This window comes from Mus musculus, chromosome 1 (genome assembly GCF_000001635.26).
Source record: "Mus musculus strain C57BL/6J chromosome 1, GRCm38.p6 C57BL/6J".
Lineage (NCBI taxonomy): Eukaryota > Metazoa > Chordata > Mammalia > Rodentia > Muridae > Mus > Mus musculus.
Window position 1 is genome coordinate 86,443,523 of NC_000067.6, and position 21,762 is coordinate 86,465,284.

The 21,762-nt window shown below is 46.8% G+C and overlaps 1 long non-coding RNA gene across 1 annotated transcript; it reads right to left on the minus strand.

Moving 5' to 3' along the window:
- Positions 1-13,129: 13,129 nt before the first annotated feature.
- On the minus strand, positions 13,130-20,889 carry Gm32758. Its single transcript, XR_878334.3, has 5 exons — positions 20,727-20,889; positions 20,402-20,571; positions 20,206-20,291; positions 13,828-13,981; positions 13,130-13,726 (listed from the first exon to the last, which is right to left on the minus strand). It is a non-coding gene; the product is annotated as a predicted gene, 32758 (long non-coding RNA).
- Positions 20,890-21,762: the final 873 nt, after the last annotated feature.

Sequence of the window (21,762 nt, forward strand, 5' to 3'; positions counted from 1 at the left end):
CCTGCAGGGCAGCTGTAGGCCAAGGTCACTCAGATACACAAAAGCCCAGAACTGCCCTCCTGTGCAGGGCGGGAGGGATCAGCCCTGTGGGTACCGACTGGTCTCTGCACCACCCTCACCACACCTATAGATTACTTTCTTTTGGAAACGGCAATGAACAGAGTGTGGTGGCTTTAATCCCAGCCTTTCAGCCAAGGCTGGAGGATCTCTGTAGGTTCCAAGGCCAAAAACTTGGCTCCAAAGTGAGTCCCAGGACAGCCAGAAATATGCTACTCAGAGTGACCCCAGCCACCATGCTTCGAAGGAAGATCATTTCAAGTCCATCTTTGGGGTGTCTGTATCTAGGGTCCCTCCCCTCTGGATTCTTCTGTTTGTTCCCAGAGGCTAAATCCCACCCACTCACCCACCCACCCCCTGCACGCCCTCATCCTGGTGTGGGAAAGCCTCCTTCCCACACAGCTGGATTCCCTGCTGCCCACAGGCTAACTCTCACATCCTTTCCTTTGTGAGACTGAGAGAGGTCCCCGGTTCAGGCCAGCCCATGCCCTAAAGGGAACCTGAACCTAGATAGGAGCTGCCCGAGGTCAGTTCCCACCCCTGTCCCCACCGCTGTCCTCATCCAGTGACACCTCCTCACAGGAACTGGACAAGCAGGGCCTTCTTAGACACACCTAGAACACTGGGCTGAGGGAAGTTGCAAGCAAGCTCCAAACCAGTTTTCTCTCAACTATGGCATCTAGTTGCATGCTTCCTCCAGCACCCTGCTCCTGGGTGGTTTCTTCCTGTTCTGCCTAGAGGCCGTCATAGTGAGAAAAGAAGGGCCTATGCCTGATTCCTATAGGAGGCAAACTAACTAGGCTTGGTCTGTGAGATGAAGCCTGGTACCGATGGCGTCCTGTTCCAACACCTCTCATCTCCTCGGGTGAAGATTTTGTTATTTGTTGGTTTCGGGTTTGTGATAGGGCCCCATTCTGTAGCCCAGGCAGGTCTTGAATTCTCCAGACTCCGATGTCAGTCTGAAGGGTTGCTGAGATTAGAACCCTGTTCTACTAGGCCCACTCTCATCTCCATGCTAGAGATGACAAAATTGAGTCGCTCGGAGTTAGGCAACTTGACCATACAATAAGAAACTACACTTAGGCAGGCAAGATGGCTCACTGAGCAGAGCCCTGCAGGGGCCTGAATTCAACCCCTGACCCCACAGGGAGGAAGGAGAGATTGACTAAGGATTGACTTCTGACCTCCACATGTGGTAACGCACACGCGCGCGCACACACACACACACACACACAAATAAATAATTTTTATCTGTTTTGTTTTGTCGGTTTTTGAGACAAGGTTTCTCTGTGTAGCCCTGGCTGCCCTAGAACTCACTCTAGACCAGGCTGACCTCGAACTCATAGAGATCCACCTGCCTCTACGTCTCAAAGTGCTGGAATTAAAGGTGTGCACCATCACTTGGCTCATAAATAATTTTTTTTTTTTTTTTTTGGTTTTTTGAGACAGGGTTTCTCTGTAGCTCTGGCTGTCCTGGAACTCACTTTGTAGACCAGGCTGGCCTTGAACTCAGAAATCCACCTGCCTCTGCCTCCCAAGTGCTGGGATTAAAGGCGTGCGCCACCACGCCCGGCTAAATATTTTTTTAAAAGCACACACATGATAAAATTAACAAATAACTTTTTAAAAAAGGAGATATGCCTGATGTGGCTCAGGCACCCTGTGGAAGTCATTCTCTGATTCCAAGCTTGTGGACTTGTGTGCTATTGAAACCAGTGGGGAATTAATGTCCGTAGCTCCTGTGTAAAGTGGGAAGGGAAGATGATGCTATGTGCTGGATAACAGAGGAGACATCTTTGAAACGGTGCTGTCCAGCCCAGTTCCCACTTTGCGACCACTAATTTGCTTTATGGGTTTTTATTTTAATTACAACTACCGGCCCAGAAATTTATGAGATTCAAATAGTGAAGTTGTTTGTTGATGGAAAAGTCTGCTCCGGGTCCTATCAGCTGTAGTGTGGATCCGGTCCTATTTCGTCTCTTTATACTTATGGGTCTCTTCAGGCTTTTGTATAGCCTCCTATACAAAAGGGAGTGCCTGTGACTTGCCAACTAATAAGAATACTGCAAAGATGCCCGGCAGTGGTATAGCACGCCTTTAATCCCAGCACTCGGGAGGCAGAGGCAGGCAGATTTCTGAGTTCGAGGCCAGCCTGGTCTACAAAGTGAGTTCCAGGACAGCCAGGGCTACACAGAGAAACCCTGTCTCAGGAAAAAAAAAAAAAAAAAAAAAAAAAAAAAAAAAAAGAATACTGCAAAGGTGATTGTGTCACTTACTAGACTGTGAGGACAGTTTTGCTAGGCTACCTTCGTCCCTGCTTGTGTTAAAAGAACAAGCTGCTCGTGTGTGCTGAAGGCCCTGTGGCAAAGACACCAGAACACCAGCTAGAGAGCCAGTGTGGCAAAGACGCACAATCGCAGCACTTGGGAAGACAAAGCAAATTCAACAGTGCAGGGTCATCCTTGGCTACAGAGTGAGATCGAGGACAGAGACGTGAGGCTTGGTCTTTGAACAAAATGTAGTCATGTTAATAAAGGTCCAGCTACCACCAGACAGGAAACTGGCCCAGGGTCCAGGGTTTGGAAGGTGGCTCACAGGAGCTGGGCGTGGTGACACTCCCTTGATCCCAGCACTCGGGAGGCAGAGGCAGATGGATTTCTGTGTTTAAAGCCAGCCTGTTCTACATAGTGAGTGCCAGAAAAGCCAGAGCTATGGAGAAAGACCCTGTCTCAAACAAACCAAAGGAGGTCAGGGCTTGGGGGGAAGAAAGCAAACAAAAGCCTAAAAGCCTGTACTAAATTCTGCCTACAGTCCTGAGATTAGAAACTTTTCTTTCCCCAGAGGATCTTTTATTGTTATTTCGAGACAGGTTTTCTTTTTGTAGCCTTGACTGTCCAGGAACTAGCTGTAGACCAGGTTCGTAGATATCCACCTGCCTTTACTCTACCTTCCAGTGCTGGGATTAAAGGCAGGTGCTACCACCCAGCTCTCTAGTGGATCTTTAGCTAGGACCTCAGCCTTGGCCATACTTTGTAGCCTTGCAAAATACCTAGCCCAGATCTTTCCTCTCCTATTTATTTATAGGTATGTTTATTTTATGTATATGGGTGTTTTGCCTGCATGTACATATGTGTACCGTACCATATGCATGCCTGGAACCTGTGGAGGTCACAAGAGGGCACTGGTTCCTCCTGGAACGAGAGTTCAACCACTTCGTCTTTGAATTCCCAGTTGTCAATCATAAGGCTAGTCATTTCCCACTATGTTCCTACTGCCTACTGACTAAGTGCCAGGTCTCCTGTTAGGTGTAAGATGCGGACAACACAGAATAGCATGCTTCTTGGAGGCCAGTAGTCTGATGACATCACCAGAGATATGGACCCACCCTCTTCACACAAGACCAGGCCTCCTTGTCCTTATTTTTCAACAGGACCCACAGCAGCCGTCAAAGGTCTCTGTTTATGAAATGAATGCTTGCCGTGAGTTCAGGCAGGTGTTAGGAAATATACAAACTTAAAACATAGCCCCCCAGTCCTACACATACACACTATATATATATATATATATGTGTGTGTGTGTGTGTATATGTGTGTATTTATATATATATTATATATGTGTGTGTATATGTATATATATTATATGTATGTATGTATATATGTATGTATGTATATATATATATGAGCAAAAGCCACAAAGTTGTGGGGGTATCTGATTTAGTGATGTCCCCTGAACTTGACATTCTCGTCTAAAGAGGACATCGGCTGACTTGGCTTACCTGTCCTGAGCGGAGGCTTTGGGGATGGGGTGCTGGGATTAAGCCGAAGCTTCAGCAGCCTGTGATGGTTAATGTCGGCTAGCGTTATATGTTGCAGTCAAATGTCTGAACTGGGGGTGGGGTGGGGTGGGGGGAATCCTGTGCCAGTGATCACAGATTTCAGCATCTGATTTATCTGAACCTTGGAGGACTTTTGCAACAAGGTACAAAGCAAGTGCCCTATGGGCACATACAACTGGGCTTTATTACCCTGAACCCTGCTGTCCCCCACTATCTAGAGCTGATTACATAGGCTGTTCAGTGACTGTTGATAGTCCCACCCAATAGGACCTCAAGGAGTACTGCCATGGAAAACAGCCCACCCCGCCCCCACTTCTGGCCATCATAGGCAAACCCGGTGAACCCTGTGTTCATTTCTCTGGGTAGTCCCCTTTTCCAAGAAAGGGGTACAACTCTTGCCCAGCGCCCCCAGCTGAGGAGCCTGGAACTTGGCCAGGGTTGCACCGCGCATTCTCATTGGCTCCATCGCGGAAGGGTTTTCTGCTCGGGCTCAGCTCTGCACCTGGGGCCTCCGCTATCTCCACTCAGAATTTCCAGGGCGCTTGAAATCCGCCAATGGAAAGCCCCCACCCAGCATCTGGGCAGCGAGGAGAAGGCCTCCAGGCACCTCTCAAGTCTGACAGGGTTCCTGGAAGACTGCCTGGAGTTTTGCTTCCTTCTCTGGAACTTGTTTACTTCAGCTTGCAGTCTCTCCCCTGGGGCTGGTGGGAGCCTCATCCCGAGGGCAAGGGAACTTGTATATGTGTTTGTTCCTCCACTCCAGTTTGCTCTCCCGGTCTTCTGGGCAGAACCCATGTTTCCTTCTCATTTAGGTTGAAGAGAAATATCCCAGAACATGTGGGGAGTGGAGGTTGGGAGCATACAACTGCCCTTTCCCCTGTCTAGAGTCTAGAATGTCCCAGATTCTGTGAAACCCTCATTCTCTCACTTTTCTGTTGAATCCTCGAGATTTGGTGACTCCCAGCTCTGATCTGACCTCTAGGCCGAGGGTGGTGTTTCACTCATCCTCTGAGACTTGGCAGGCCATTCTAGAAGGACGACTGGGTTACACTATTTCCTTGGGGCCCCTGGCTTCAGTACAGGACACAGCTCACGGGCTAATGCACTCCTCTGCAGGCTTCTAGCAGCTGGGGAGTGATTCATGATGCTGAATGCCAGGGAGGGAGGGAGAGAAGAAAGGAAAGGAAGGAGGGAGAGAGGGAGGGGAGAGAAGGAAGGGAAAACTCTTTTTTCCTCCATGCTGGGTTTTGAACCTAGGATGTTAAAGCTTGCTAGGTAAACATTCTGCCACGGAGCCGCATCCCAAACTCTCTTTATCTCTTTTCAAATTCTTTTTTTTTTTTTTTTTTTTGGCTTGGTTTTTGTTTTTTGAGACAGGGTTTCTCTGTGTAGCCCTGGCTGTCCTGGACCACACTCTGTAGACCAGGCTAGCCTCGAACTCAGAAATCTGCCTGCTTCTGCCTCCCAAGTGCTGGGTGGCTGCCTGGCTTCAAATTCTTAAAAAAAAAAAATTATATATATATATATATATATATATATATACACACACACAACATACATACATACTATGTAGCCATCTTCAGACATACCAGAAGAGGGCATCAGATCCCATTACAGAGCCACCACGTAGTTGTTGGGAATTGAACTCAGGACCTCTCTCTTAACCACTGAGCCATCTCTCCAGCTCCTAAACCCCCTTTTCAAATTCTTTTTCTTAAGTTAATTTTTATGGGTATCTGGCTTTCATGTATGTCTGAGCACTGTTGGATAACCTGGGACTGGAATGAGCCACCAGGTGGATGCTGGGAATTGAATCCTGGTCCCCTGGAAGAGCAGAAAGTACTCCTAACCACTGGGCTATCTCTCCAGTCCTCTTTGCTTGTTTGTTTTTTGTTTTCTTAAGACAGGATTTCTCTGTGTACCCTGGCTGCCCTGGATCTCACACTGTAGACCAGACTGGCCTCGAACTCACAGAAATTGGTTTGCCTCTGCCTCCTGAGTGCTGGGATTAAAAGACATGCCCTACTACCACCTGTCCTTTTGTTGTTGTTGTTGTTGTTGGGGGGGGGGGGTGCTGTACAGGATCTTGGTGTAGCTCTGGCTAGCCTTGAAGTCCCAATGTAGACCGGACTTGCCTCTGCCTCCCAAGTGTTAGAAGAGTAAATGTGTGTGCCAGCATGACCTGCAAAAACTCTTTAAAAATCATTATGATAAAGAAAGTTAAAACTTTTGGTGGTGGCACAACACACCTTTGATCCCAGCATTTGGGAGGCTTGGCAGGCAGATCTCTGTGAATTCAAGACCAGCTTGTATACAGAGAAACCCTGTTCTGGAAAAAAAAAAGAAAGGAAGGAAAGAAGGAAGGGAGGGAGGGAGGGAGGGAGGGAAGAGGAGAGAGAGAGAAAGAGAGAAAGACAGGTAGAAAGGAAGGAAGGAAGGAAGGAAGGAAGGAAGGAAGGAAGGAAAGAAAGAAAGAAAGAAAGAAAGAAAGAAAGAAAGAGAGGGAAGGAAAAGAAAAGAGAGAAAGAAAACCCAGCCAACAAAGTAACCCACGGGAACCATAAGGCAGTCGCACTCCTCCATCCCCTCAGCACAGGTGACCGTTTTTTTTCTGTTGTTTTGCCAGTTTTCCTGGCATTGTTAGAGTAGAAAAAGCTCCTAGTCACAGAAATAGAAGCTCTGCCCTGAGTGGAGACCCACCATTCCAGTTGGGCTGGTTCAATCGCTTAGCTGGGAGCCTCCCCCTAGGGAGGCAGGCTCACCTCAAGCCCTGCTGGAGATAGGTGGAATAATTAGTCCTCAATGAGACACTGCACTTTTCCTTCTGTCCTACCCCCTGTGCAGAAGCATCCAGGCCACACCCACGTTGGTTCCATCTGCCTGTATAACCTTTCTTTTTCTTCTCCCTCTCTCTTTCCTAAGCATGCTTCCACACGTTGCCCCTTCCCCAGTATTTTATTCTTCCTTACCTCTCTCCCTGCCGAGTGACCACATGTCCACCATGTGTCTGCCCTCCATGCCAGCCTCTTCCCCTTCTCTGTATTCTCCTCCTTCCAGCAGCCACTGGTGCTCACAGCTGTCCTGTCATGGGGGTTTTCTTTTAAGGTTTAATAAAATTGTCCTTGTGTGTCCATGAGTCCAGGCTTAAATTATCTTATGGGACTAAGAACCCCTAAGGGGACCCTTTATCAACACAACTGCTCCCATCAGAGCTGAATGACTATGGAGTTGAGGGAAGCACACCAGGTGGCTAGAAGGTAAGACCCTATGGCCACTGTGATGCCACAGACCAGTAAACACAGGCACACACACACACACACACACACACAGAAGACATCTGCACCTCGTTGCTGATACCACTCTTGCCCTGACCTCTCCATGAAAAGAGGTCAAGCTGAGGTCAAGTATAAGGCAAGGTAGGTGCCCAACCCACCTGTTCCTCATGAAGGATGCTACACAGGCACCAGGTACACAAATGGTGCACAGACATACATAAAGAGAAAACACCCACACACACTTATAATACATAACACAACATAATGAACTGATACTGGGGTACATGCCTGGAATCCCAGCACTTGGGAGGCAGAGACAGGAAAGACTTAGGGAGCAAAGCCATCCACATCCATGTAATGTAGTTCCTAGGCCAACTGAGCGAGGTAAATGCAATAGAAGCTTAAAAATAAATAAAAGGAAGGAACGAGCCTAATGAAAACTATGGTTCAAATATATCTTTTATTCTCTGGTGGTGGTGGTGGTGGTGGTGGTGGTGGTGGTGGTGGTGGTGGTGGTGGTGGTGTGTGTGTTAGAAAGATTGCAGTACTTGAAGAGGCCAGAAAAGGGAACTAGATACCCAGGAACTGGAGTTTAACAGAAATACTATGCAGCCCAAAGTGTGTGCTGGGAACCAAACTTGGGTCCCCTGGAAGAGCAGCCAACACTCTTCACTGTTAAGTCTTCTCTTCAGGCAACACCCCCCCCCCTCTTTTTTGAGACAGGGCCTCATGAAGCCTAGGCTGATCTGAAAGCTGTAGCTGAAGATGAGTCTTGAATTCCTGATTCTCCTCTGAGAGTGGGGACTGAACCCATGAATTTGTGAATGGGAAGCAAATGTTCTGTCTACTAAGTGAGCCGTGTCCCTAATGGGAGTGAATTCTGATGAAACTGTGTTCTGCTTTCAGATCTTGGAGGCCTCTTTCCTGGGCAGGGTTGTGGGGCTTGCCATGTAGCTCAAGCAGGCCTCAAATGTGTTAACTACCTGCCTAGTTTCCCAAGTGCTGGGGTCACTGGCCTTTGTCCCTGTGTCTGACCAGGATGAGAGTTAAAATGTTCTGCTGGGAAGGAAAACAAGACTTCATACAAGTTCAGTTTAAAACTTAAAGGCAGCTGGTAATAACCCAGCATTTGGGAGGCAGAGGCAGAGTGATCTCTGAGTTCGAGACCAGCCAAGCTCCTGGACAGCCAGGGCAACACAGAGAAACCCAGTCTCTGCCAAAGAGGGAAGTGCAGTCTCGAACTCCAGTCCTTGGGAGGTGGAGACGAGAGGATCTGATGTTCAAGGATTCTCAAGAGCAAGTGCAGCTTAGTCCTCTAGAGACCCAGGCTCAAAAAACTTATGTAGCTTGGCACTTGAGGCAGAGGTGTGTGTGTGTGTCAGTGAGTTTAAAATCAGCTTGGTCTATGTAGTGAGTCCCAGGTCAAATAGGGCTATGTACTGAGATCATGTCTCAACATACAAAAACAAAAGAAAATTTAAAAGACCCACAAAAAGTAGGTAGGGCAGGAGAGGTGGCTCAGCAGTTAGGAACACTGTCTGCTCTGTGAAAGGATCCAGCCTGGGTCCGCAGCACACACATGCCAACTCACAGCCATCTGTAATTACAACCACAGGAAATCCAACTCCCTCTTCTAGTCTACTTGGGCACCAGGCACAGTGCATAGATACATATGAAGGCAAAACACCCATATACTTAAAAATAAAGGTGCCAGGCGTGGTGGTGCACACCTTTAATCCCAGCACTTGGGAGGCAGAGGCAGGCGGATTTCTGAGTTCGAGGCCAGCCTGGTCTACAGAGTGAGTTCCAGGACAGCCAGGGCTACACAGAGAAACCCTGTTTGAAAAACCTAAAAAAAAAAAAGGTAAAAATATCTTTAAAGAAAATGAAAAATGTAAAAGAGAAACCTTGCTTCATACTGTCATACTGACCATTGCTAAGTGACAGGAGCTCAGGCGTGGCTTCACAATCAGCCTCTCCAATTCCCTGAAAGTGGCCCAGAAGAAATAAGTCCCCAGGTATTCTCTCCCATGAATATTCCCTGGGAAAACATCAGTAGGGAGTGCCTGGAGATATCAAACTACTTAGCTCAAGATAAACAAAGTTCAAGGGACTCTCCAACCAGAAACAGAGAGTGGGATTGGGACCCAGGTATGGTTGCACGCACATTCCTCTAATGACGGTATTTTGAAGACAAAGACAGGAGAAGTCGGAGTTCAAAGCCTACCTGGGCTACCTAAGACCTTGTCTCTAAAAGAGACAAAAGAATTCCTGAGCAGCTATTCGAGGCACACTGGGAATAAAGCAAGGCTGGCCCTTGGAAGAAAGGAAGATCCTGAGGTCCTGTCCTGTCTTTGGACCGTCCTTCTGTTTGCACCATGATATGGCTTTGAGCTCACTGGCAGGAGACTAAGAACACTCCTGGGGACAGTTGTGTTTGCACTCAACACCATCAGGGAAGACTTGCTGAATACATTTGGGCTAAAGGCAGTTACTCAAAAAACATCGCTGCTCCTTCAGGGAAAAGCACAGCCTATTCCAAGACAGTCTGTGCAGGGGCAGAGGGCTTCAGTTCCGATGGAGTGAGGCTCTGAGACTGGGAACAATGAAACCGAGTGGGCCCGGGCAGTCTGGTGTCAGAAAAGGATTCAAGGGTGAGGAAAATTTGTCATTCAAGCAGGAAGATGGAGGAACGATCCCCATGGCATATTTAGTAAAACATATCAGCGGGTTTCAAAAGAGTAAGGAGTTGTAACCTCCATTTTGTGTGGTAGTTTTGTAAGCCCAGTATGAGGAGGCTGGGGGAGGATTGAGACTTCAAGCCTATTGTGGACTATATACTAAGATTCATTGTCAAAAATAAATAACTAAAAATAAGCCAAGTGTGCTAGCCTCCCCCCCCAAAAAAAACCCCAAAACCACAAAAACCTAAAAATAAGCAGAGTGTGGTAGCCCCATCTTTAATCCCAGCACTCAAGAACTAGTGGCCAGAGGGTCTCTGTAAGTTTGACGCAAGCATGGTATACAAAGGAAGCCCCAGGACAGCAAGGCTACATAGAGAAACCTTCGCTCAGAATGAATGAATTAGTTAATTAATTCTATAGCAGGGCACAGGGGTACTCCGGAGCCAGAGGTAGGCAGAGCTCTGAGTTCAAGGCCAGCTTTCTTTCTCTTTTTCCAGTTTCAGGCCAGCCAGAGCTCCTTAAGGAGACACTGTCTGAATCAACAAGACATTTATTTTAAATGTTGATTGAGGTACCAGACACACTACATGGACATAGATGCAGATAAAACATACATACACATAAAATAAAGATATAAGCAAAATTTCATACTGAGACAAATATGCTTATTGATCTTACAGAAAAAGATCTTTGGGGGACTGGAAAGACTGGCCAGAAGCCTGGGGTGGTGACACATGCCTTTAATCCCAGCACTCAGGAGGCAGAGTCAGGCACTCTCTGAGTTCCAGGCCAGCCAGGGCTGTTATATGGGGGTGGGGGTGGGGGTCGGGGTCGGGGTCGGGGTCGGGTGGAGGCACTGGCTAGTCTTTCTGAGGATCCAGCTTTAGGTCCCAGTGCCCACAGGGATACTTACAACTGCACTTCCAAGGATTCTGGTCCTCCTTTCTATTTTTTGTTTTGTTTTGTTTTGGTTTTTGGTTTTTCAAGACAGGGTTTCTCTGTGTAGCCCTGGCTGTCCAGGAACTCACTTTGTAGACCAGGCTGGCCTCAAACTCAGAAATCCGCCTGCTTCTCTGGTCCTCCTTTCTAGCTTCCTTCAGTACAAGGCAGGCATGTAGTGCATCTAACATTCATACACCTAAAATAAAAATAACTTTAAAAAAGAAAAGAAATCTTGGGTGCATATGATTAAGACACAACATGTAAGTATGAAAATATAAAAAAATAAATAAAGTGAGCCAGGCATGGTGGCATATACCTTAAATCCCAGCAACTAGGTGGTATCTGTCTATCTACATAGCTTTTTTTTTTTTTTTACTTTTTAAGAGTTTTATAATTTATTTTATTTTTATTATTTTTATTAATTTTTAATTTTATGTATTTATTTATTTGTTTTGTTTTGTTTTTTGAGACAGGGTTTCTCTGTGTAGCCCTGGCTGTCCTGGAACTCACTCTGTAGACCAGGCTGGCCTCAAACTCAGAAATCTGCCTGCCTCTGCCTCCCAAGTGCTGGGATTAAAGACGTGCACCACCACTGCCCGGCTATTATATTTTTATTTTTATTTTATGTACATTGGTGTTCTGCATCCATGTATATCTGTCTGTCTGTGTAAGGATGCCAGATCCCCTGGAGCTGGAATTACAGACAGTTGTGTGCTGTCATGTGTGTGCTAGGAATTGAACCCAGGTCCTTTGGAAGAACAGCCAGTGTTCTTAACCATATATATCAATCATATTGGACTCCATAAATATGTACAATTAATATGTGTGGTGGTTTGAATATGTTTGGCCCAGGGAATGGCACTATTAGGAGATGTGGCCTTGTTAGTGTAGGTAGAGCCTTGTTAGAAAGTGTGTCATTGTGAGCATGGCTTTAAGACCCTTGCCCTAGCCGGGCATGGTGGCACACGCCTTTAATCCCAGCATTTGGTGGGGGTGGGGGGAAGACAGAGGCAGGCGGATTTCTGAGTTCAAGGCCAGCCTGGTCTACAAAGTGAGTTCCAGGACAGCCAGGGCTACACAGAGAAACCCTGTCTCAAAAAACAAACAAAATGTGGTGGCACACGCCTTTAATCCCAGCACTCAGGAGGCAGAGGCAGGCGGATTTCTTAGTTTGAGGCCAGCCTGGTCTACAAAGTGATTTCCAGGACAGCCAGGGCTATACAGAGAAACCCTGTCTTGAAAAAAAACCAAAAACCAAAATAAAACAAAACACAAAACAAAACAAAAATCAACAAACAAACAAAAATCTTGTCCTAGCTGCCTGGAAGCCAGTCTTCTCCATTTGCCTTTGGAACAACATATAGAACTCTCAGCTCCTCCTGCACCATGCCTGCATGCTGCCTGGATGATAATGGACTGAACCTCTGAACTTGCAAGGCAGCCCCAATTAAATGTTGTTCTTTATAAGAGTTGCCTTGTGGGGCTGGTGAGATGGCTCAGTGGGTAAGAGCACCCGACTGCTCTTCCGAAGGTCAAGTTCAAATCCCAGCAAAAAAGGAGTTCAAATCCCAGCAACCACATGGTGGCTCACAACCATCCGTAACAAAATCTGACTCCCTCTTCTGGAGTGTCTGAAGACAGCAACAGTGTACTTACATATAATAAATAAATTAATTATTTAAAAAAAAAAAGACTTTCCTTGGTCATGGTGTCTCTTCACAGCAGTAAAACCCTAAGACAATGTGTCAATTAAAATTTTTCTGGCCTGGCATATAGCTCACCAATAGCTTACTTGCAAACATGAGAATCAGGCAATAGTACAAAAATTTTAAATTTAAAATAGGGGCCTAGAGAGATGGTCAGCAGTTAAGAGCACTGACTGCTCTTCTGGAGGCCCTGAGTTCAATTCCCAGCAACTACATGGTGGCTCACAACCATCTGTAATGGAGATCTGATGCCCTCTTCTGGTGTGTCTGAAGACAGCTACAGTGTACTCATATAAATAAAAAATAAAAATTTAAAATTAAAAAAAAAAAGAAAATTCAAAATAAAAGTTGTGCCGAGCATGGTGGCACACACCTTTAGTCCCAGCACTTGGGAGGCAGAGGCAGGCGGATTTCTGAGTTCAAGGCCAGCCTGGTCTACAGAGTGAGTTCCAGGACAGCCAGGGCTATACAGAGAAACCCTGCCTTGAAAAATCAAAATAAATAAATAAATAAATAAGGAGGAAGAAGAAAGAAAGAAAGTAGAAATCAAAGAAGGAAAGGGAAGGGAAGGGGAGGGGAGGGGAGGGGAGGGGAGGGGAGGGGAGGGGAGGGAAGGGAAGGGAAGGGAAGGGAAGGGAAGGGAAGGGAAGGGAAGGGAAGGAAAAGAAAAAGGAGGTAAAAAGTCTTAAGTCTGAAAACACTGGATGCTCGTGAGCATGCGAGTAGTTAGGGCATGGAGTCAATTCTCTTGGCTTTGTTCTTTGAGACAATGCTGCTTATATCTCAGTCTGGCCCCACACTTCTTATAGCTGAAGCTGGCTTTGAACTCCTGATCCTCAGGCCTCTACCTTCCTTTGCCACCGCGCCCACCAAAATGTGTCCTCCCAAAGGTGATTGCTTGGCAGGACTTAGCAGTACCTCTTAAGAATGCATGCAGGTAACACAGGCTGCTCCTCTGAATAACCAAGGCTGTGGAACGGTGTTCAAGAGAGCGAGCGCCAGGATACTTACTGGGGCATTTCCCTTTTCTCTGTAGGAAAGGGGTGGGGGAAGGGGCACTGTCGGGAAATGAGGCTCAGTGAAATAAACAGCAGAATGAACTCAACTCCTGGAGGTGTTCTGTTCTGCCATGAACGTGAACAAACAGGCTCTTCATGTCTCGGCGAGGCTAATTACAGAAGCCCGAGTCTCTGAGAGAACAGTTAGGAAAGGGTGTACGCCATAATTCTGTCAAAACAAAAATATTAAGTATATAAAATAATAAGTATATAAACATGAGCTTAGGGGGTGGAGAAGTTTTGGGTTAAGAACTCTTGCAGAGGACCCACCTTCAGATCTCAGTGCTCACGCTGGGTGGTAACCGCCTGTCAGACCAGTTCCAGGAAGATGTCGCTTCTGGGTTCCGTGGGTGCCCTGTATAATACTTCCCTGCATATTCCTGTTCTTGTTTCTCTTCTTTTCTCTTCTTTTCTCTTCTCTTCTCTTTAAAATAATAACAAGTCAATATTTTGGGGACTGGAAGGGGGGCTTCAAGATCATGATGGAAAGTGAATAAATAAGTGAAAAAAAGGAAAAAAGTCACAATTTTAAAAATAAAATAGCTAGGCAGTGGTGGCGCACGCCTTTAATCCCAGCACTTGGGAGGCAGAGGCTGGCGGATTTCTGAGTTCGAGGCCAGCCTGGTCTACAAAATGAGTTCCAGGACAGCCAGGGCTACACAGAGAAACCCTGTCTCGAAAAACCAAATAAATAAATAAAATTGAAATTAAAAATATAAAATAAATCTTTACAATAGACTTGTGTTTCTAATATGCAGAAAAGGAACATAACCAGGATGGTAGCACCGACCTCAGAATAGCACTTTACCTCTGGAAAGCAAAGGAAGAGAAGCACTCGGCTCTAGCTCTGCACAGCCTTGTTGTGTGCATGTGTGCATGTGTGCATGTGTGTATGTATGTATATATGCACTGTGTGTGTGGGGGGGGGTAACCCCAGAATGCCAGAAGGGGGGCTCAAGGTCCTTTGGATGGAGTTACAGGTGACTCACATCACATGGGTGCTGGGATCGTTACTGGGGACCTCTGAAAGAGCAGCAAGCACTCTTAACCACTGAGCCATCTCTCCAGCTTCCCTCTGCCCCTTTCTTTAATATTCAAGGGCTGTTGTTGTGGCCAGGTATGGAAACACACACTTGTAATCCCAGCATTCAACAGGGTGGGGCAAGAGAATCTTCATGAGTTCAAAGCCAGCCTGCACTACATTACTGATTTACAGACCAGACTTCAGTATAGGTAAGACCCTGTCTCAGACAAGGCAAGCATGCTTCAAATCCTAGCACTCGGGAGATGGAGGTAGGAGGTCAGGAGGTCAGGAGATCAGTGTCAGCCTTGATAGGCTCAATAGAGAATTTAGGTCAGTGTGGGGTTCATGAAATTCTGCCTCAAAGAAGACAAAACAAACAAAAACCAGGAACAGAAAGGCAGGGGGATCAGAAATTCAAGAACATCCTCTTCTACAATGAGTTCTATGCCAGCCTGGGCTACATGAGACCCTGTATCAAAGAAAGAAAGAAAAATATAAAAGGCAGTGAGATGGCTCGGCAAGTGAAGACACTAGACCTGCCAGTAATTTTTTGCTTTTGTTTTTGTTTTTGTTTGTTTTTCGAGACAGGGTTTCTCTGTGTAGCCTTGGCTGTCCTGGAACTCACTCTGTAAACCAGGCTGGCCTTGAACTCAGAAATCTGTCTGCTTCTGCCTCCCAAGTGCTGGGATTAAAGGCGTGTGCCACCACTGCCCGGCAACAACAGGAATTTTAGAAGGCAAGATATATGTGTTCATTTATTCCTAGTGGTAGATATTGGCTCAGGATCACAACTAGAAAGCCATAAGGAGAGTGAAGTGCTGATGCTTGCTAAGGCTCTTGGGGGGAGGGGGGGGGGAAGGACACAGGAAAGAGGACTTCGAATCAGCTGCTGTGTTCAGCAGAACACTTGTATAGGTCCAGGCTGCAGATAAGAAAAGGTTATGTTTAAGTGTTCGTGCCTGTGTGTTTGTGCACATGTGCATGCATGGGCACATTTATGACCACATGTATGTATGTAGGCTAGTTTTCTGTTAACATAGCAGGAGTCATCTGAGAGAGGGGAGCCTCAATAGAGAAAGTGTCCTCAAAGGATCCAGTTGCATGCAAACCTGTTGGGCATTTTCTTAATTAGTGAGTGATTGGGAGGGTCCATCCCATTGTGGATGGTCCCACCCATGGGCTGGTGGTTCTGGGTTCTAAAAGAAAGCAGACTGAGCAAGCTGTGGGGAGCAAGCCTGTAAGCAGCACCCTCCACAGCCTCTGCCTCAGCTCCTGTCTCCAGGTTCCTGCCCTGTTTGAGCCTCTGTCCTGACTTCTGTGGATGAGGAACAGTGGTATGGAAGCACCAGCCAAATGAACCCTTTCCTCCCCAAGTTGCTTTGGTCATGGTGTTTCATCACAGCTATAGGAACCTAATGAAGACAGCATGTTTATACACGCGAGCCCTGGGCAACAGACTGTGGGGAGTCAAGGCCATAGCTGGAAAGGAGGACTGCAGAGCCCGTAATGACTCAGAGCTAACGGGATTTTCAAATTGGAGAGAAGATGGTGCTTCCCTTCCCAGATCTAGAAACTGACAGGAAATGCAGTCCAGGGCCTGCCAGACACCAACCCTGTTCAGGACAATGCAGTAAGGGACTGGGTTCTGCTAAGGGGAGGGTGAAGCTGGTATTGCTCCACCTGGACTACCTTAATTATTGTTCATCAAAGATGTATCCATACACTGCTTGGGATATTAAAGCTGGGCAGTGGTGGTGCATGTCTTTAGTCCCAGCACATGCCTCTGCTTCCTGGGAGGCAGAGGCAGGTAGATCTCTGAGTTTGAAGGCAGCCTGATCTGCAGATAGAGTTCCAGGACAGCCACAGTACACAGAGAAACTGTGCCTTGAAAGACAAACAAAAAAAGTCAAAACAACAAAAAGAAATTAAAGAGGTCAGGCCCGGCAGTGTCCATGTAATCAGCATGCAGTAGGTCGAGGAAGGAGGATTATTCTGAGTTGGAGTTAAAAACCAGCCAGGATACATGTTAAAATCCTGGTGTTTGCTTGTTTTTAAAAATAAGGCTAGGGAGATAGCTTAGTCAGTAAAGGACTTTGGTACAAGTAGAGAGCCTGAATTTTGGTCACCAGCAGCCTCGTAAACCTCTGCGTGTGGTGGCTTGCACTTGGAATCCCTCCTCTAAGGTGACAGAGAAAGATCACTGGGCTTCACTGGGAAGCCACTCTAACTGAACCAGCAGCCCTAGGTCCTAGCTCAGTGGTTCTCAACCTTCCTAACGCTCCTGCCCTTTAAGTATAGTTCCTCATGTTGTGGTGACTCCCAGCCATAACACTGTTTTGTTGCTTCTTCATAACTGTAGTTTGCTACTGCTATGAATTGTGATGTAAATATCCATGCTTTCCAATTGTCTTAGGAGGCCCCAGTGAAAGGGTGAAACTTTGACCTCTCCCCCACAAAGTGGTTGAGATCCACAGGTTGAGAACTGCTGTACTAGTGTGGACCTGGGCTTTCAGCTACTTCACTGGGTTCTTTCTTCTACCACCCGCCTCCACCCTTACCATTTTCAACCCCCCAACACTAGGTGGGAGAGAACGAAGGTTTAGAGAAGAAAGAGGATTTATGATACTGCTAGATTACTCCCTACAGATTAGGATGTCGAGTTCCTTGGGGCAGGGTTGATCCTCATTGTCAGGATATCTCAAAAGCAGCAAGCAGCAAGCAGCAAGCAGCAAGCAGCAAGCAGCAAGCAGCAAGCAGCAAGCAGCAAGCAGCAAGCAGCAAGCAGCAAGCAGCAAGCAGCAAGCAGCAAGCAGCAAGCAGCAAGCAGCAAGCAGCAAGCAGCAAGCAGCAAGCAGCAAGCAGCAAGCAGCAAGCAGCAAGCAGCAAGCAGCAAGCAGCAAGCAGCAAGCAGCAAGCAGCAAGCAGCAAGCAGCAAGCAGCAAGCAGCAAGCAGCAAGCAGCAAGCAGCAAGCAGCAAGCAGCAAGCAGCAAGCAGCAAGCAGCAAGCAGCAAGCAGCAAGCAGCAAGCAGCAAGCAGCAAGCAGCAAGCAGCAAGCAGCAAGCAGCAAGCAGCAAGCAGCAAGCAGCAAGCAGCAAGCAGCAAGCAGCAAGCAGCAAGCAGCAAGCAGCAAGCAGCAAGCAGCAAGCAGCAAGCAGCAAGCAGCAAGCAGCAACCAGCAACCAGCAACCAGCAAGCAGCAAGCAGCAAGCAGCAAGCAGCAAGCAGCAACCAGCAACCAGCAACCAGCAACCAGCAACCAGCAACCAGCAAGCAGCAACCAGCAACCAGCAACCAGCAACCAGCAACCAGCAACCAGCAACCAGCAACCAGCAACCAGCAACCAGCAACCAGCAACCAGCAACCAGCAAAAGCACCAGCAGCTTTGGCACCTCTCTGGCTTCCAGCATTTATATATCCTCTGAAGAGTCCCCAGAATTCCAAAGGCAAACTATCTTCAGCTGGCAAAGTCACGCCTCTGCCAGAGTATTAGACAAATCATAGTCAGCTGCTGTAGATAATATGAAGCAGCCCCATATCCCACACCTAGGATTAAAACAAAAACATATTTCCATAACATTTCTCTATTTTTTAAAGGGTTCGAGGTCCCTGTTTTTTTTTTAATTTATTTATTGTATGTATCTGAATACACAGCAGCTATCTTCAGATATACCAGATGAGGGCATTGGATCCCATTACAGATAGATGGTTGTGAGTCACCATGTGGTTGCTGATAATTGAACTCAGGACCTCTGGAAGAGCAGTCAGTGCTCTTAACTACCAAGTCATCTCCCCAACCCACATTTCTTTATTTTTAAAGAAATCCAAATTCTCACTACACTAGTGAGAGGATCTGTCTCAAAAAATAAGGCTGATGGCTTCTAAGGAAAGACTGACCTCTGGCTTATACAGATACACACAGACACACACAGACACACACACACTTTTAAAATAGACTAGACTAAGTAAATAACGTTTGGGGATGCACGTCAGTTGATGGAGTTCTTGGCCATCAACTTGGTTACATGTGGAATTAACTAAATTCAAACTGGAGGGCACACCTGTGAGGGACTTCTGCCTAAACTGAAAAGGGAAGATCCACTTCTAATCTGGATGTTTGAGTTAGGAAGACACATCCTTAATCCAGATCTTTTGAGCTGGGAAAACTCACCTTTGATCTGTGTCCCACTCTATGTAGGAAGCCTTTATAAAGACAAGGAAGAAAGAAGCTCTTTGTTCTTCCCCTGCATGCCCCGCCTTACTAGGAAGTCCACTCCTTCCCTGGCATTAGAGCCTGACTTCTTCAGGATTCCAGATGATCCTGAAGACAGCTGAGCCAGCCAGCTTTGTGGACTGAGCATCTACTGGATTCTTGGACTTTCCATTGACAGCCAGCCAGCCAAGGGCAACAGACTGACTAATAGAATTAGTCTTACACTGCACCTTGTAAATTGGTGTAGAGGTACATACTTGTATATCCCAGATTTCAGGAGGTAGAGAGGCTAGACATGACAGTCATGCCTTTAATTCTGGCACTTGGGAGACAGAGTTGAATATGAGACCAACATGGTCTACTTAGTGAGTTCCCAGAGAGCCAGGGCTACATAGACCCTGTCTCAGAAAAAATAAAAATAAAAAGGAGGTACAGGGAGGCTCAGAAATTCAAGGTTATTTATAGATACATAGTCTTCACCGGAAATCACTTTGGAGGCTAAGGTAAGAAGATTCTGGTTGCCGGGCAGTGGTGGCGCACACCTTTAATCCCAGCACTTGGGAGGCAGAGGCAGGCCGATTTCTGAGTTCAAGGACAGCCTGGTCTACAAAGTGAGTTCCAGGACAGCCAGAGATATACAGAGGAACCCTGTCTCGGAAAACCAAAAAAAAAAAAAAAAAAAAAAGAAGAAGAAGAAGAAGATGATGATGATGATTCTGGGTTTGAGGCCAACCAAGGACCCTAAGGAACAAAACTAACCAAACAAAAACAAAAAACCAAAACAAAACAAAAAAACAACCAAAAACAAACCCCAAAAAACCAAAACAAAACACCAAAAAAAAAAACCAACCTTTTAAAAGATACTCTAAGCCGGGCGTGGTGGCGCACACCTTTAATCCCAGCACTTGGGAGGCAGAGGCAGGCCGATTTCTGAGTTCAAGGACAGCCTGGTCTACAAAGTGAGTTCCAGGACAGCCAGGACTACACAGAGAAACCCTGTCTCGAAAACAAAAAACAAACAAACAAACAAACAAAAAAAGATACTGTAGGGATAAAAGGGAATTTCTCTTGTGAAATTTGATTGGAAAGTGACAGATTAAGTAGGAGTGTGTGTGTGTGTCTATGAAGGAGCCAAGCAGTTTCACCAGACCAAGAGAACCCACAAGTAAGGTACCTACCGGCCTAGAATGATGCAGAAACTAATCTATTACACTCCCGAGGTGTAGACAGGACACAGGGCAACGTAGGCAATTCTGAAAGGACAATTTAGTTTTCTTCTACATTTTATTTATATATTGTGTAGGGGAGTTGGAAGGTGTGTAGGTGTGTCCATACATGTTTGAGCATGTATGAGGAGGTTAGGTGTGTACATACATGTATGAGCTTGTATGAGGCAGTCAGAGAATAACTTACCAAGGTGTCTTTCCCTCCACCCTCCAGGTCCTGTGATGGGTCTCAGGCTCTCTGACTCAGCCACAGGTATGCGTGTGACACTGTTCCTGAGGAGACACAAACAAACTACTTACTCAGACAGATGACAGGCCACAGAAAGGACAGCACCACGCCAGTCCAACTTAGGGAATCAGTGGATTTTATTGGGGTTACTTACAGGACTGTGGGTGAGGGGTTACTCAGAGAAGCCCGGATGATTCACAGACAGCTATGTAATCCAAATCCGAGCAAGGTAGCAAGCTGTAACTGACCCCAGACCTTAGCACAACTGACTCCATGATGGAAGTACCATTCAGGCCAGAACACTCAACACACAGACAGCACCACCTGCCAAAGGGAAAATGAAGAAGTAAACCATCCCATAGTTCTGGGAAAACCTCTAGCCTTTCTTGTTGGCATTTGTAGTTCTGCTTCTGGCTAACTGTTCTTGTTAACTGAAGTATGTCAACCCAGAACATGGTTTTTTGTGTTTAAAGGCTCACCCTGAGAAAGGCTTGGTGCCTCACTGAGATCCTGGACACCCAAAGCAGTCGCTAGCCAGCTAATGAAGACTTTCTATTGGCTTAAACCCATGCTGGAGTAGAGCAGTCTTCTCTGGCGGATAGGCCTCAGAAGAGCTGGAACTCTGGAACTCGGGGGCTCCCTGCAGGCTTTGCTGGCAGCAGGAGACGGAGGTCTCTTCCACTTAAATAAACTTGGGGAGGGAGGAGCCTGGTGCCTGGGGTTAGGTTTCTGGGGCTGCTGAGTTGTTCTCTCCTAAATTTTTCTTTAGAACCTCCTCAGTCCTAACTAGCTTGGGAGGAAATTTACGCAATGGTAAACCATCTCTCCAGCCCATGGTAAAGTTTCTTTGTTTATTTTTGTTTTTTTTCCCCCTGCAGTAATGGTTTTTAGAGGACTCAGTGGGACTTGGACAACACAACAAATCAGGACAGTCAGCTAGGCCCCAGAACAACAATGGTTTGTGCATGGTTCTCGACGGGACTTAAATAGGAGACAATGGTGTGCCGACATGCTTCAGACGCTCTTCCTGCCATATGAATTTAATTACTGGGAACTCAGGAAAGGGACCAAGGCAATTGTTTTCCTCCTTAGGGTTCAGGCTTCAGGCAAACAGGGAACCCTGCAAACAGCCTGTCCCTGTGCTGGGAGAAGGGAGAACAAAGAGTCCCCTAACTGAGAGGGGCCTGGGCTCAGACAGGGGCTTCTAAGGCCTCCCAACATGTCAAAGTCTATCTTTGGGGAATCTGATTCAATTGCCCAGACAAGGGCTAAGTAGGGGCGGTAGCCACTGCAGAGAGAGCAGGAGTGGAATTTCACCCGGTGTGGCCATCTGCAAGCAAAGCACGGAGGGCGGAAGGAGAAGATATCTATCAAAAAGCAGATTCCAGGGCAGGAGGCCTGGCAGGAGCTCTGGGGATGAGGGGTGGCCATGTGGAGGGAGTGTCAGGCCTCACTGCCCCGCCCCAGCCAGGGCATCTCAGCATTTATGTTTTTAATAAAACTTATAGAAAAACT